General features: G+C 37.8%; 1 long non-coding RNA gene across 1 annotated transcript in view; it reads right to left on the reverse strand.

Annotated features, from left to right (window-relative positions):
• Nucleotides 1–612: 612 nt before the first annotated feature.
• The window catches only part of LOC143665301 (uncharacterized), a 39,780-nt gene continuing 23,346 nt past the window's right edge, over nucleotides 613–17,046 (reverse strand). Inside the window, exon 3 of the long non-coding RNA XR_013166845.1 lies at nucleotides 613–2,219. This is a non-coding gene — a long non-coding RNA (uncharacterized LOC143665301). The remainder of the gene's footprint in view (nucleotides 2,220–17,046) is intronic.

Below are 17,046 nucleotides of genomic sequence, written 5' to 3' on the forward strand. Positions count from 1 at the left end.
GTCTGGTAAAACGTAGATTCTGTTGAAACTTATTTTCCTGCAGTCTTCCTACCTGTCGTGTGGCTAGAAATCAGGAGCCCTTGGGATGTGGCGCTATTTAAAACTAAATGTGGCATATGTAACCATAGCAAGCGATTATATCAATTCTAAATGGACTTTGCCCTAAGAAAAATAAAAAGCCAAGCTTAGGGGTTTTATTTCATTTAGCAGAGCCCGAGTGAATTGAGCATGATTGAAGTGCCTGTGTTTGGCTGGGCTGCGCTATGTAATGTTGGTTTTTGGACTGGTTTGAGTGGACCCAGCTGTAAAACTAAGAAGCCCCTCTGGACACAATTGCATCCCAGATGCCAAAAATACCTCCTCTTTGAGAAGCTGGAGGAATAATTCTGTTCCAACAATAGAACATTCTTTCTTCTTGAAGGTTTTATTTTTTCAGGGAATAGGAATGGAGCAGAAGGTTATTCGTTGCCACAAGGTAATGCTCAGGGTAGGGACCAAGTCCTAACCTAGTTAGGAGACCGGGAATTTGATCCAGCACCCAGAGAGAAAATTGTTGCACGTTTCTCTTTACACACAGCACCCTTGTCCCTATGGCACATCTACTTTGGCTGTGTGCGCGCACACACGTGCGTGTTTTTGCTAGATGGAGACGAAATCATGAAGATTCTCGGGCTCTAGCTTGGTTTTTATTTCTGAGGGTGTCCCACTCCCAGAGTTCTTTCTAAAGCCCCAGCGCTGAAGTAGTTCCCCCTAGTCCAGCCATACGGGTTATGCTGTGGGAGGTGCGTATGTTCTTTTCCCACACATTGTTTTGTGGGTTGTTGAGTGGTCATAACCTCCTGTGAAAACGTTATCCCTCCTTTCTTTTTCTCTCGGCGTGTACTCAGCAATTCTCCCGTACAGCCTTATAAAACGGATGTCTCCCAGTCTTATTTCAGCTCATCATTCCATTTGAAACTCTGACTTCTTGATTCAATTTGAACTGTGGGAGTTCAGATTGAAACAAACAAAAAAAAAAACATTACCTCTCTGTCTGATGTTGACTTTCAAATTGGTTAAACTGCTCCTGAGATTAAACCGAAGATGTGTGGTATCTTCTTATAAGGATCTTTTTTTTTTCCCTTTTATTTCTTTTTAATAGAAAATTTTTGACTGAGATGAAGAGGCCAAGAGAGTCTCTTGAAAAATCAGAACACCTCATGTGGCTATTCCAATAGGAAACAGAAAGTACACCAACCTTCACAGCCCTCAGTCCCTACCCCAGGACCATGCATTTAGGAAGTTAAGAGTGACAACTCATCTCACAGGGGATCAAAAGTAATTAAACGGGTGTTGCAAAACTAAATCCTGAATGGATTTAACCTGTCACTAGGGAAGCACAGTCCTTTCCTTGGAGAGAAGGTGGAAATACACATTCCGATGGCAAACAAGAAAGCTTTCCATTTGATTTTGCACTCCTGTATAGCATTTACTATTTTCTGTCTGTCATATTTGAGTTTATCTTCCTTACTCAAGCAATAAGGAAGCGATGTTATAGCTTGTTATATTGGAGTTGTGAAGGAAGTATGTACCGAGGCGAAGAAAGCATGTCGTTATTTTTCTTAATTATTTCAGAAATGTCATCTCCTCTACCATCCAGTCTTTTGTAACTATGAGGAGAAAATTGAATAACCACCCATTTCCCGAGAAACTGCTTTCAAAAGTTTGCAGTCAATTTCTTTTTCTTTTCTTTTTTTCTTTGGATGGCCGTGAAACAATTCAATGATATGGGTAAGCCTGCAGGATGATAGGAGACCCATTACATGTAATCAGGAAAAAAAAACTGTAGTGTATACAGGCAGACTGTGTTACATAGTTCATTTTAGTTTAGGTTAAGAGATGTTTTCTCTCAGGAAATGCCTTTAAACCAGGGCTACATTTTATTTAATGATGTGGAAAAATTCCACAAAATATCCTTATGAGAAATGTATTTAATTTTCCTTTTTAAGCCAGTCAGCAAGTCAAGCGGGCTGCATATTGCTCACATTACTAACACCGCCTGGCAGAGCACATTGAAATATGCCTGGGCATGCACATTCGGAGGTAATGGCAGTTGGAAGCACTTGGTGTGGCTGCTTAGCACTTTCCAGAAACTGATTGACTTCAGCTGCTGAACATTTTGGCCGGGGTATTGACAGAGGTTGAAATCCAGAGTAAATCCCCTTTGCCTTTTTCTGTTCCTAAGTACAAAAAAAAAAAAAGAAAGAAACGAATAAACAGCAGTGCATTTTCGCATCACTCAATAAGACCCCAGCTTTCTCCCAACTTCAGTGACTGCACTGAAGAAAGCACATGAATGCAGTGATCCAGAGAGCATTTACCAACCTTGGCGTCACCGAGTAGGGAGGAGGGGAAACAAAAATGCTCCGGGAATAGGACGGAGCTCTGGGTGTGCAACTTGTTCCCCTCCCACTCTGGCCACTAGCTTGACTCAATTGATCTTTTTCAGGGTTTAATCACAAAGCAGCTCACATTCCAGCCTTGCCAGGGTCATTCAGTTTCTCTCTCTGCCCTTTGGTGAAGGCAGGCTTGCTCCACTCCGTTCTATCGACATTGCACGGTAATAATGACATTCTCAAAATATGTGGGGTTCGGTTATGAAAACCACTGGGTTGGCAGTGATAAAACAGTGTGGGAAATTATCTTCCTCTCTTATATTTACAATTTGCAAACTCTAATTTTAACTCCGAGTAAAAAAGTCAACTGAAAAGATAAGCTGATTTTTGATAGAGGTAAGTACAATTAAAAAAAATATTCTTGGTACATAATGAAATGTATCTGATTTATTTAAGATTTCCTCTCTTATTTGACCTTCACTTGCTTCCAGCTCAAAGCTACTTGCTTGAACACTACAAAGCAGATGTGTGTTTTTCAGAAGTTAGATATGCAAAGAAAAGAATGGTATGGGAAGGGCTGCTTAGGCATTTTAATTCTACTGAAGCTGTCACAGGATAAAACTTTCAGACATTTAAAATATATATGCACTGAGCCTGAAGTCCGTACATGATCAGCAGATAAATAGAAAACTCTATGTGCTAAGAGTATGAGCACAATAAAATGGTAGGGCTTGACCCTTGGTAAAGACGTTAAGTGTACTTACATTTTTTTTCCCCCAAGGTAAACTGTTGGGAGTTTTCAATGTGCTAATAGCCCTTAAAGAGGATGTCAGCTATCGGTTAAGAATGAAGCATTGTGGTTACATCAGAATAGCTATGGCCCTCCGGACTACTGATTGACATTAGGCCACAGATAAACCTTGGGGCATATGACCAGTGCAGATAGTCACTTGAAGCCAAGTGTCTGACCTTATCTTAATCCAATGGGAACAAAAAGGAGACAGAGTCCTGCAACACAGTGTATCATCTCTTTGACCTGGAGACAGATGTTATCTCATACTCAAACCGAGGTTATTTTACACAGAGCTTTCAGTTCCCTGGGAAATAGACTGGCCTTCCTGATCAAGGACCAGGAACTTCTCTTCAAGGAAAATCTTCCAAGAGAAATAAAGATCCCCCATGAATGATCAGATCTTTGGTCTCCTTCACCAGGTATCCTATTTGATTAGTAGCCAATATCTCACACTTCCAAAATAAGTTGGCCATGTGCTCCGTAACACAAAAACAGTGGGTTTGTGTTCCAAGGTAATGAATGTTGCTGAGCAAAGGAAGTAAATGTGATCCTTCTTGCAGGTAATCAACGAGTGTCCTGAGTTTTGATGGTTTCAGATTACCTACAAGAAGAGTGATAGCATAATCTTTGTATAATGTACTTGTGGGGGCAAATGTAATTAAGGGTCATAAAAATATATACTTTCAGGATTTTCCTACTATATTCTTTGGTGCAATATTCTATACTTAAGCAATATTCAGGGTGAAATAGTAGTTCATGTTTTTCTTGGTGATTAATTTCATACCTGGTCCCTTGTTCCTCCTTGGCACAGATAGGTTAAAATGTGGAGTTGCTCAGAGGGTTTGACTATCTCAATAAAGTCTCTAATAATTTTGCCTTATTCCAGAATAAAATATGCTGGATGGTTCAATTTCAAACCATGTATTAGACCATCCATCTTACTGACTCTGCTTGAAGCCCTAAATCAGAGTGGTAGCCTAAATTTTCTCTTTTATTCAGGTTTTTTTTATTAGAGAAATTGTAGGTAAACAGAATAAAATCATGCTGAAAATACAGACTTCCCCTTTACCACGACTTATTGTTAAAATTTTGCATTAGTGTGGTACCAGGTTACAATTGATGAAAGAATATTATACAATTTTATGTAACGATAGTCAATAGCTTACATTAGTGTTCACTGCTTGAGCTGTACAGGTTTATGTTTTTATTTTTATTCTAGTAACATTTATACAACCGAAAGTTTCCTTTCCCATCACCCCAAACAGAAATTCTGTACCAATTAAATATTAACTCCCCATTCTCTACCCACACTCCGGCTCCTGGTAACAGGTATTCTAGTTTCTGACTCTATGGATTTTCTTGTTATAATTATTTCATATCAGTGAGGCCATGTATTTGTTCTTTTTTGACTAGCATATTTCACTCAAAATCATGTCCTCGAGGTACATGCATGCTGTAACAGGCATCACAACTTCATTCCATGTTTAAAGATGAATAATATTCCAGTTCTACATTTGCACCGTATTTGTTTACCCACTCATCTGTTGATGGACATTTGAGTTGCTTCATCTTTTAGCAATTGTGACTAGTGCTATTATGAACATTAGTGTGCACATATCTGTCCCTGATTTCAGTTCTTTTGGGTGCATACCTACGCATGATATTGCTGGGTCATATGGTAATTCTATACTTAACTTTCTGAGAAACAGATGAAATGTTTTCCACAGCCACAATATCATTTTACATTCCCACCACCGAGTGAGTGTTCCTATTTCTCCACATCCTCCACAACATTTTACATTTTCAATTTTTCTAACAGTAGCCATTATAGCAGGTGTGAAGTAGTATCTCACTGTGGTTTTGATTTGCATGTCTCTAATGGCTGATGATGTTAACATATTTTCATATGCTTTTTGTCCTCTTCCATATCTTCTTTGGAGAAATATCTGTTCAAGTCTTTTGCCCATTTGGTAATTGGGTTGTTTGTCTTTTTGTTGCGGAGTTATAGGATTTTTTCATATATTCTGATTACAAACCCTTACTGGGTATGCAGTTTCCAAATAATTTCTAGTTACTTTTATACATTTGCATTTTAGAACTTGTAAGAAGTAAAAAGTGGTATTACATTCCAGAAAATACAATAGTACTGGCATTTGTAATCACCCATATTGTTACTTTTACTGGAGGTTTTTATTTCTTTGTCACTTCAATCACTCTCTAGTGTTCTTTCCTTGCAGCCTGAAGAATTCCCTTTAGGATTACTTGTAGGCAGGTCTGCTGGTAATGAACTCCCTCAGTTTTTGTTTTCGCTTTTTAAATCTGGGCATATTTTCATCTCTGCCTTGTTTTTGAAAGACAGTCTCACCCTTCAGCATTTTAAATATTTCATACTAGTACCTACTTGGCTCCTCAGTTTCTGATGATAAATAATCACAGAATCTATTGGGAATCCCTTGTACATAACACACTACTTTTCTTTGCAACCCTCAGAAATCTCTCCTTATCCTTGGCATCCAACAGCTTGACGACTATTTGTCTGGCCAGTTTTCTTCGAGTTCATCTTGTTTGAGCATCAGTAGCTTCTTGGATGTGCATATTCATGCCTTTTGTTAAATTTGGGAAGTTTTCTGCCTGTGCTGTTTTGAAACTGTCATGTAACCCAGAAAAGCCATGTTATGTTAATCCTAATCCAATCCTGTGGGGCTGACCTATTGTAGGATGGGATCTTTTGATTAGATTGTTTCCATGGAGATATGGGACTTTTTGATTAGATGGAGATGTGACCCAGCCTATTCAAGGTGGGTCTTAATTAATTTACTGAAGTCCTTAAAGTAGCTCATGGAGAGAGAGAGAGGTCAGAACTGACAGTGAGACCAAAGAAGGATGCAGATGTTTAGAGATTCTTGCAGAGCTGATACAGAGAACAGACAACTAGACACAGACATTTGGAGATTCAGAAGGAAATCCTCTCAACAGTAGTTGAGGGACCCACAGTTGCTGAGAGAGCCAATTTGAAACCAACCCAGGATGACCAGCAGATGTAGCCATACGTGCCTTTCCATGTGACAGAGGAACCCAGATGCTGCCTTTCCTATGAGAAGGTATCTTTTTTGGGTGCCCTAATTTGGGAATTTTCACAGTCTTAGAATTGTAACTTGTACCTTAATAAATCCCCTTTATAAAAGTCAATCCATTTTTGGTATATTGCATTCTGGCAGCTTTTGGAAACCGAAACACTACCATTATTTCTTTGAATGTTCTTTCTCTTTTCTTCTCCTTCTGGGACTCCCATAATGTATATATTTCTACACTTGATATGTCCCCCAGGTCTCTTAGACTCTGTTCACTTTTAAAAATTCTTTCATTTTTATGCTCCTCAACCTAAATCATTTCAAGTGTCATACCCTCCAATTCACTGATTCTTTCTTCTGCCACCTTCAATCAACTTTGAAATCTTCCTGGGAATATTTCATTTCAGTTATTGTGGTCTTCAGCTCCAGTATTTCTGTTTGGTTCTTTTTTTAAATTTCTGTCTCTTTATTGAGATTCTCATATGATTCATCCATTGTTTCCTTATACCCTTTAGTTCTCACTCTATGTTTTCCTTTATCTCCATGAGTTTATCGAAAATAAGTTATTTTTTAATCTTTTTCTAACATTCCCAAAGTCCAGTCTTCTTTATTGATGATCTGTGGATTTTTATCTTGTTCCTTTGGATGGGCCATAATTTCCTGCTTCTTTGTCTTGTGCACTTTGTCTTGTGCTTCTTTGTCTTGTGCTTCTTTGTCTTTGTGCTTCTTTGTCTTGTCCACTGTGCATTTCAGTTTTTTAAAGTTTTAATTCTGGAATTTAGTCTCTGGGCTTTCTGTTCCTTAAGTTTGTGTGCAACTAGTGATATAACTGAAATTTCCTTGAGTTTCACGGAGCTAACAAAAATACCTTTCACAGTCTTTGCAAATTTGTCCTGTGTTGGGTCTCCTTCAGAAATTAGACTTCCTATCAGGAAGATCAACCCAAGGCAAATGCAAAATGCAGCATCCTCTCTGTCTTTTCTGAGTCTATGTCTTATATTGGGCTTCTGCTTGCTCATGCCTTGAGGGATTCCCCCATTTACAGGAATTTGAAAGCTTACTCTATGCCCTGTGTAATCAACAGAACTTCTCCCCTTCCAGAGTGTTCTATTGCATAATTTAATGAAGATAATCCTTTGCCTCAGGCCACTTTGACTTAATTGTTTTTTACATTGCTTTAGCTGTCTGCAAACTGCTTCTGCCTATAGGACAGGTTCTGGGAGAGCTAGCCCAAGATGAGTTTCCTGTTTCAGTCTTTCAAGCAGCCACCCAATAGCTTGGCACTAACATACAGGAACCCAAGTATGCTAATAGGGCTCATTCTGCTCCTTTTAGAACAAAGCAAGTGATCCACAATGGGAGGGCAGACTGGTTCTACACTATGCTGGAAACTGGGGAGGGAGCAGAGGTAGGGCCAGCAAGTGTGCCATGAGCTTCTCCGACCATTTGTTTTTGTTTTTGTTTTTGCATGGGCAGGCACCAGGAGTCGAACCCAGGTCTCCAGCATGGCAGACAAGAATTCTGCCACTGAGCCACCATTGCACTGCCCTCTCCTACCATTTTTAAAGCTGTGTTTTCATGAATCAGCCCTGTTCTAGTTTGCTAGCTGCTGGAATGCGATATATCAGAAACAGATGGCTTCTAAAAGGGGAAATTTATTAAGTTGCAAGCTAACAATTCTAAAGCTGTGAAAATGTCCCAGTTAAAGCATGTCTATAGAAATGCCCAAATTAAGGTTCCAATAAAAGGTTACCTTCACTCAAGAAGGTGGTTGAGGTTCAGGGTTTCTCTCTCAACTGGAAACGCATGTGGCAAACATGGCGACATCTGCTAGCTTTCTCTCCAGGTTTCTTGTTTGATGCAGCTCCCCCAGGGATGTTTTCTTTCATCATCTCCAAAGGTCTCCAGCTGCATGGGCTCTCATGGTTCTCATGGCTCTCTCCAAAAATGTTTCCTCTTTTAAAGGATTCCAGTAAACTAATCAAAACCCACCTGGAATGGGTGAAGTCCCATCTCCCTCTAATCAAAGGTTAGTACCCACAGTTGGTTGAGTCACATTCCTGTGGAGATAATCAAATCAAGTTCCAACCTACAGTACTGAATAGGGATTAAAAGAAACAGCTGCCTCCACAAGATGGCTCGGGATTAAAACATGGCTTTTCTAGGGCATATAATCCTTTCAAACCAGCATAGGCTCTTATCCAGTTATTGCAGCCCTTTAACTGCTTCCTGAGTTTTGAGGAAGATAGATCTTAGTTTTTGCTAGTTGCCCAAATATTCTTTGCGGGGACGGCATCCTTATGCCGCCATCCTGGCCATCTTGGAAGCCCACCTGAACTACTGTACATGTGGCTATCCTAAATCTTTTTTTAGTGAAGTCACCGGAATTAATTTTTTAATATAACAATGTATGCTTGTTTCAATACTGGTATATTATAATTCTTTGTTTTGACCATCTTCCTTCATAATTAACATAATGTATACATGTGGTGCAAAATTTGAAAGGAAAGAAACAGAAAAATACGAGTGACTTTTAGAAAGCAATGTTGGAGTATCTTCCTATTTTGTTGTCTTTCCCTTGAAAGAGAGTATTTACAGTGAATATTGATTTCATTTTTTTCTTCATAATAGATCAAGATTATCATTGCATATTGACACAATTAGTCATTGAAGGAAATGTTTTTAGAATTCAAGAGGCTCAGTTTTCTAATTTCTTGTATATCCTGAGGAGAAACCATCTTTCTAATTTTAGGAAATAATTCCTTTGCACTAAACAAGGATGGGGGCCAATTCTCAAACCTTTATTCAAGGAGAAACTCCCCAGTAAGAATATGGAATTGAGGCTGTATTTTATGTCCTGAGTAATCCTATGTCCATTCACATGTGAGTCCTTCTGGGACGCCACAATGAATACCATCTGGCTTTTGAGATTTGGAATGCTTGCATGTCTTAAGTGCTATGTAATGACTTCCTGGAAGACTTTATTCTCCACCAGGATTGTATAAAAAATGATTGCAGGAGAAATTTCTGTTTTACCTTATATTTCTTTTGGTGAACCTATTTATCTCTTAAATTCTTGGCTTTGTATGATGTTCTTCATGAAATTTATCTTTAGCAACAGAGTTTTTCATTCAGCTTCTAAACTAAAATATGTAGTTTCATAAAGTTTTTCATTCTTTATCTACCCTTCCCATCTAAATTTTAATTTATATGATTTTAGCACTTCAGTGGTTATGTTATGGCCAGATATATTTTCTACATTAGTATGTTTTATTTTAAAGAGTTTCTGTTTTCTTTCTGAAGACGTGATTTCTCTGCTTCATCGCACAGGGCTTGCTCTCTCTTGCCCTTATATTTCAGTTTTTGAAAGGATAGTGACCTTCAATGTCTTTAACTTATCATGCTTATTCATCTTCAAAGCTGATTCTAGGCTTCTGATTTTCCTCTTTTTTTCTTTCCTCCACCTCCTCCTCCATTGGCTTTTCTGTGTAGTAAATTTGTCTACTGAGCTGTTGCAGCCACTTTGCCATGTCAAGAATTGTGGAATCATAGATTTTCAGTATTGAAAGGCTCTAAGGCTCCTCTGACTTAATGTCTGTTAATCTTTTGTATTTTATTTCCAACAAAAGGGACTAAATTGTGAACTCCTTGAAAGCAGGAACTGTCACTTGTTAATATTAACTTAAAGAGTCTAGCAAAATGCCTGACATATGAGATACTCAATAAATATTGAATGAAGGAATGAATGTGTGTCTCTGCATCTTACCATCATTGAAAATGTTCTTTTTTTTCTCAAACTGGCTTTCATTAGTTAATGATAATATATGCATTTTCTGTGTATAGTTTTAAAGATATTACAATTGTAGAAGTATTTGAAGGAAAAAGCTTTAGTGCTGTTGCTAAAACAAAAACGAAAATATTTCCATTTAGAATATAGAAGTCAGGATGCTTTTGCAGGTAGAAATTGTGGGAGAATAAATCCTTTATAGCTGTTCTGAATTCCTTGTGCCCATTTGTACAACTTCCCAGGGCATAGGTGGACTGTAACCCACCAGACAAAAAACATCAATCTGGTCCTATCTCCCTCCCCTTCCACTGCTTCCTCTCTCTCTCCCATGTCTACAGTGTCTACAGACTTCTCCTTGGAGAGTTCCTTGGATGGTACACATCACCCTTAACATTTGTCATTCCATCACCAGATCTGTTGATAACGATAATAAAGCAACCAGGATCACTGGCATTTATTGAATGATTAGTATGTGCCAGACAATATTCTAAGAATTTTAGAACTATTAACTCATTTAATCTCAGAACAACACTATTATAAAATGCTATTCTTAGTGACATTTTGCTGATTAGGCAAAAAAAAAAAAAAACACAAGGGTAAATACCTTGCATAAAGTCACAAAAGGACTCAGGGAACTGAGGTTCAAACCCAAGCAGCCTTGTTCCAAAGCCTATGCTATTAACTCTCAGACAGTTCTACTTTCTAGAAAATTCTTTCTTATATTGACCTGAAAATCTATTTTTTATAACATCCACCTATAGACCCTATTTGCATATCCACACAAATTTAATCACTTTTCACATGACAAATCTTCAAATAGTCAATGATGACTATCACATCCCCAGAGTTCTCTCTTTTGTGCTTAAATGTCATTTGTTTTTACCAACCAGATCACAGACTACATAGGATTAGACCCATTGATCCTCTGAATTACCCCTCTCTTTCACATTCCCTCTTCTAAATATGCCTATTTTAATTGAAATTGGTTTGGTAGCACAATGGGTTGGGCTAGAGGAACCTAGTAGTTTAGTAACCATGCTTCTCTTAATAATTTCCTGGAAGACAATCACTCCATTGTTCTGATGGCTAAAGTAGTTTTCAAGGATGCTCTGGTTTGGCCCTGTCTTTGCCACTATGTATAATTCTCCCTATTTAAAGGCTCTTAGCTGATGCAAACACCCCTCTGGATTGTGATCTGTCATCTAACAAACTCAGTATCCCTCTTACTGTGATCTTTGTCCTGGGCTCCATTTTGGCCATACTATGTCCTCGTTTCCGCCGACCAGTTTATGTCCTCTGATTGTTGCTCATCCCTTCTATGGTTTTACAGACACAGGGACAGTTCAACCGTTCTCCTGCGCCAACTTCAGGGATATGGAGTGGTCAGTTGGCACTAGCCTTGCAGATATGTTAACTAGGCTATTTCCATGCTACAGTGGCACCAGAAACATTGCCAATATCTGCCCCACTCTCTCCTACAAGCTCAAAATTTGGGAAAAGGGAGGAGGTATAAAAGCAGTTGCTTCCCACAAAATAACAGGCACCCTAAGTTTAACCACCATAAAACTCTGCAATCAAAAGCAAAACAAAACAAAACAAAACCCAGCAACCTACCATTCCTGTTTCATTTGAGGATGGTTGCATTCATTTGACACTTTGCAGGCCTGGGGAAGACTTGAATTTGAAATTAACAAAAATGGTTACTAGTTTCTAGGAGAGGCTGCTGCGTCCTTGGGGAACAGCTCTAGATGAAGAACCATGGAGAACCTTAGATATGTAATCATTTCTTTGTGCTTCTTTATCTGCCCATCAGTAATAAAAATGGTGGTGTTTCAGAAAGTTAAGATAATGAATTGATATAAATGTACTTTTAAATGTGTGAAACAGCCAATAAATATTTTATTTATTTATTGTACAATAAATATTTTATTAGGTGGCCCCAATAAGTAATCTCATTCACACATCAGTCCCATGAGGCAGCCAAAGGGTGGGAGAATTGCACAGTAGTCATTTTTGTATATGTGTCACCAGGTTGTGTGAACAAAAGAGTCCCTGAGACTTAGAGGGAGCATGAGCCTGTTTTATTGAAGAGACTTCAACCACAAAAAATGCTCTAAATTCCTGTAAGTTGACATATGATTAAGATCTATCTACCAGGAAAATGAGAATGAGAAGACTATGTGGGGGTGACCTTATCCCAAGTACAACTAGCACCTCCCTGATGGGGAAGGCCTGCCAGGAGAAGCTGATTCTGGGGGTTGTAAAGTACCTCCCCTTCCCAGCATCCTCAGTTGTCCTCAAAGTCTGGGCCCTAGCCCAGGAGCTTTGGCTTCACCTGGGAACTGAGAAACTCAAATTACTGGGCCACATCCACACCTATTGTATCACAAACTCTGAGGGTAGGACCCAGCGATCTGTGTTTTAACAAGCCCTCTAGGTAATTCTCGATGCCCACTAAAGCTTGAGAACTAGTGGTCTCTATCATGGAGAACTCCAGAAAGCACACTCTCCTAACTTCATGACTATATTCCTACAGTTCCATATTTTGTGAAAATATAACATTGCAACCCAAAACCTAGAGCAAAAATGTCTGGTCTGACTACCTCTTTCACTTTATCTTCAGCTATATTTTTTATCCCAGAAATATTAAACTCTTAGTAGTACGCTGAATTCTCCTTGTAGCTCTGGCTCCTCATGCTTTTCCTTTTCCCTTTTTTGTATCTCCCCTTGTCCTGAACATGCTTTTTGGGCACATTTGTTTTAATTCCACTGGAGCAAATACCTACAAATAGTGTTGCTGTTTGCGAGTTTTAATTACTCCATCTCTGCACCAACATTTGGTGTTGTCAGTCTTTTTAATTTTAGCCTTCCTTGAGGATGCATTATGGTATTTTAGTTTTAATTTGCCCCTAATAACTAATGATGTTAAGCAACTTTTCAGGTACTTTTGGCCTTTCAGATATCTTCTTTTGTAAAGTATTGTTCAAATTGTATTTACTGAGTTATTTGACTTTATAATTATTGCATCATAGAAGTTCTTTATATCTAGATACTAGTCTTTTGTCAGATACATATTTTGTAAATATGTTCTCCCAGTCTGTAATTTGTCTATTTATTTTCTTAATAGAATCTTTTAAAGAGACAGTCTTTTCAATCTGACAAACTCCAATTTATCACTTTTTTCTTTTATGATTAGTGTTTCTTTGTCCTATCTATAAAGCATTTCCCTACCCCAAGTAATGAAAATATTCTCTACATTTTCTTCTAAAGTTTATGGTTTTATCTTTTTTGTGTAAGTCTATTATCCATTAATTTATGTATATGATGTAAGGTAGGAATCAAGGTTTACTTCTTTTCATATGGTTATACCAACTATTCCACTGCCATTTATAAAAGAATTTCCTTTTCCTTTTGGATTGATTTGGAATCTTCATCAAAATCAAATGATCATAACTGTTTAGATCTATTCCTGGGTTCTCTATTTAGTGCCACTGATCTCTCTGTCATCTTTATGACAAGTATCACATTGTTTTAATTACTGTAACTTCACAGAAATATTGAAGTCAGATAGTATAAGTCCTCCAACTCAATCTTCTCTCTCAAGGTTGCTTTGAATATTTGAGGATCTTTTGCATTTCCATATAAATTTTAGGATCAGCTTGTCAATTTCAAAAAAGGGTCTGTCCATCCAGTTTTAACTTTTAACGTGCTATACTCTATCTCCACTGCCCCTGCAGACCAGGAAGAGTAAATAACAACATTGCTACCATATAGGGATTTGGCCAAAGGGCAGATATTTTAATAGCACATTTAATATTTGTTCTTTATTCTAGGTTAAAGAGAATTCTTCTTTTCAGTCTGACAAAAGATATACACCCCATTTTAATTCTATAACAAATATTTTTCTACAAGGACAGATAAAGAAATGCACATAAATGCTCAACCATAGTAATTATTATCCTTGGAAGGAGTGAGAGAATTGTATCATTTCAGTACCAATTGTTCTTAGGAATCTCTTTTGACAAAGAATGCAGACATAGAGTCTAGTTGATTTTCTCCTCCTTCTCCTTCTCCATCACTTCCTCCTCTTCTTCATCATCTTCACCATCATCATTGTTAACCCCATAGCTGATATTTACTGAGAATTTCCTTTGTGCCCTGACCCTATGCGTAGTGCTTTATACATATTTTCTCATTGAAACCTCACATCAGCTCAGTGGTAGGCACTGCTCTTGTCCTCAATTTATAGATGAGGAAACTAAAATTTAGTGAGGCTAAAGACTTTCCCAAGGTCCAAAAAAAAAGAGTAAAAGTGAAGCTGTGGCTCAAACCCAAGTCTTTCTTATTCCAAAGGCTGACGTTTTATGCATCTTCTATAAAAGAATGCTTTGGGGAACTTATTGTATAAGATTTTCTTCATCTATCTTAGGATGATTTAAAATTTCTTTCATTACTGTTACTGTTTCTATAGCAAAGTGTGAGGCATACCCTGAAATCATTTTCGTATACTTCTCAAAATTCTGCTATTGTACAGTTCTGAAGACATCTGGAAAACAAAGTTGGTTCAGTTGAGTTTGTGCATTACATGGGGCTGTGTAACCAAAGTAATTTAACCTTCTTCTTTTCTCTTCACAGTGGTAAACTATTTTCATAGTGTCTAAGGATTTCTTTATACATCATGCATGTCTCATTCAAGTCCTAAGCTATCTTTATGTATAACTCACAGTAAAGACTGTCATGCCCCACTGATTTCTATCATCCAAATATGTTGCTGAAATTCCAATTATGATGACTCTGACTCAGCCATATAAATTCAACCCTACAGCTTGGATTTTTCAATTTCACTATTAGCATAGAGACAGTTATTAATGGTTTTGCATTAAGCTATATATGAAACTTTGTACTGAACTCTTTGTTTTGCCAGGAATAAAGCATATGCTTCACTATCATTATTCCTGGGAATCCAAACTTTCCTTTAAAAAGGAAATATATATACAAACACACACACACACACACACACAAATACATACATACATACATACATACATAAACTCTCCTGTAATGATATAATTAACTTTAGCATTCTGTGTCTTTTAACTGACTCTTAAATTAGGCATTGAAACATTACCAGGTGTCTTTATTGATGTACAATAATCTCTGCCAAGATCAGAATGATAATATCTTTAGTTGATATAAACAGAGAAGTGTTAATAGATTTGCACCCTGAGAAAATGGCTTTTTCTGAAGATAAATGGTAGAGAAAGAAAAAAAGCAATGACCCAGAAAAAAATATTCTTTGTGTATTAACCTCTGGCTACAAAAAGACCCTCTACCAGAAGTCCATCAGATGGTGAGAAATATATTAAAACTCAAATTGGAGTTATAACATGAACACATTAGTTGGTATAAATATTATGTTTTGAAGATACGGTGTTAAATACAGGAATTTTCCTTTTTCTATCCATTTATTTTATTAAACAGAGGCCATATTTGTAAGCTTAATGGTTCTGGTTGAAAGCATAATGAAAAAAATTGGTTCGGTCTCAGTTTAATTTTATAAAGATCACATAATAATAGTGACAGGTGGAGCCACATGGGGGTGGAGGCAAATTGGTCTTCCATTCCAGACGTCAAAGACGTGCTGCAGACATCAGGGAAATGTCTCATGGTTGGGAAAGGTAAGGGAACTCAGCAGGCTGCCCTTTGATACCTAGGGCTTTCATTTTTAATTAAAGACCATAACTCTGGTGAAAAGTCATCATATCCTATTTTATATAGGGCTTAGTTGATCACTCTATAAGCAGATAATGATTGGGAAAATGCCTAATATAGTGCCTAGAAGGTGCTACATATCTAATAAACAATAAATTATTTATTATTATTGGGCATCATCTCAGTGACTACTCACACATCTCTGTGAAGAAGACACAAATGTAATTCCGATTTTACAGATGGGGAAACTGATTACTAGAGAAGTTGAGTAACTTTCCAGGGTTGACAAAGCTAGGAAGTTGGGGATCCAGAAGAAGCAACAATAATGTCTGGTTTCAACAATAGTGCAGCTGCCAACAATGCCATATTCTTGGAACTGTCTTTCTTTCCTTGGGTGTATTTTTGTTTTTTGTTTTTGTTTTCGTTATATTTTTCCTTGGGTATAGATTTGTGATTTCTTAAAGAACTTCCTTATATGCTATGGTAGTTAGATTCAGTTGTCAGCCTGGTCAGGTGAAGGTACGTAGTTCTGTTGCTGTGGATATGAGCCAATGTTATGTGAACCTCATCTGTTGCTCATTACATCTGCAGTCAGCTAAGAGACGAGCCTGCTGCAATGGTGCCTGCTGCGATGAATGATGTTTGATTTGATTGGCTGGTGCTTAAATGAAAGAGCTCAATGTAGCACAGTCCAAGCAGCACAGCATAACTCATATCAGCACTCGCAGCTCAGCCCAGGCCTTTGGACATGCAGAAAGAAATCATCCTGGGGAAAGTTGTTGGAACCCAGAGGCCTGGAGAGAAGGCCAGCAGAGATTGCCCTGTGCCTTCCCACGTAAGACAGAACCTCAGTTGAAAGTTAGTTGCCTTTCCTCTGAGGAACTAATGAAATAAATCCCCTTCTATTAAAAGCCAGTCCATCTCTGGTGTGTTGTATTCCAGCAGATAGCAAACTAGAACGTATGCCATGTGATAAAATCATTTCTTTCTCTGGATGTATGACTCCACTGGAAGATATGAGAATGCTGAATGAGCCAGCACCTTTTTCTTCCAGATAGGAACCCAGTATAGGAAGTTGTCGATCTCCCCTTTTGTTGATAACATCAGGTTCTAGAATTTTACCAACTTTAGAGTCTGGAGACTTTTCCTAATGTCTTTTCCTAATCTTTCTTGTACTAGGACAAAGCATTTGTCCTCCTCTGAGTAGGAACATAAAACAGTTGCACACTGTCACTCACATACAGTTTTTTAAGATATTCACAAACTGTTTGTGACTTAACTTTTCTTTTCTGAGGCATATAATTCCAG

This window comes from Tamandua tetradactyla, chromosome 21 (genome assembly GCF_023851605.1).
Source record: "Tamandua tetradactyla isolate mTamTet1 chromosome 21, mTamTet1.pri, whole genome shotgun sequence".
Taxonomy (NCBI): domain Eukaryota; kingdom Metazoa; phylum Chordata; class Mammalia; order Pilosa; family Myrmecophagidae; genus Tamandua; species Tamandua tetradactyla.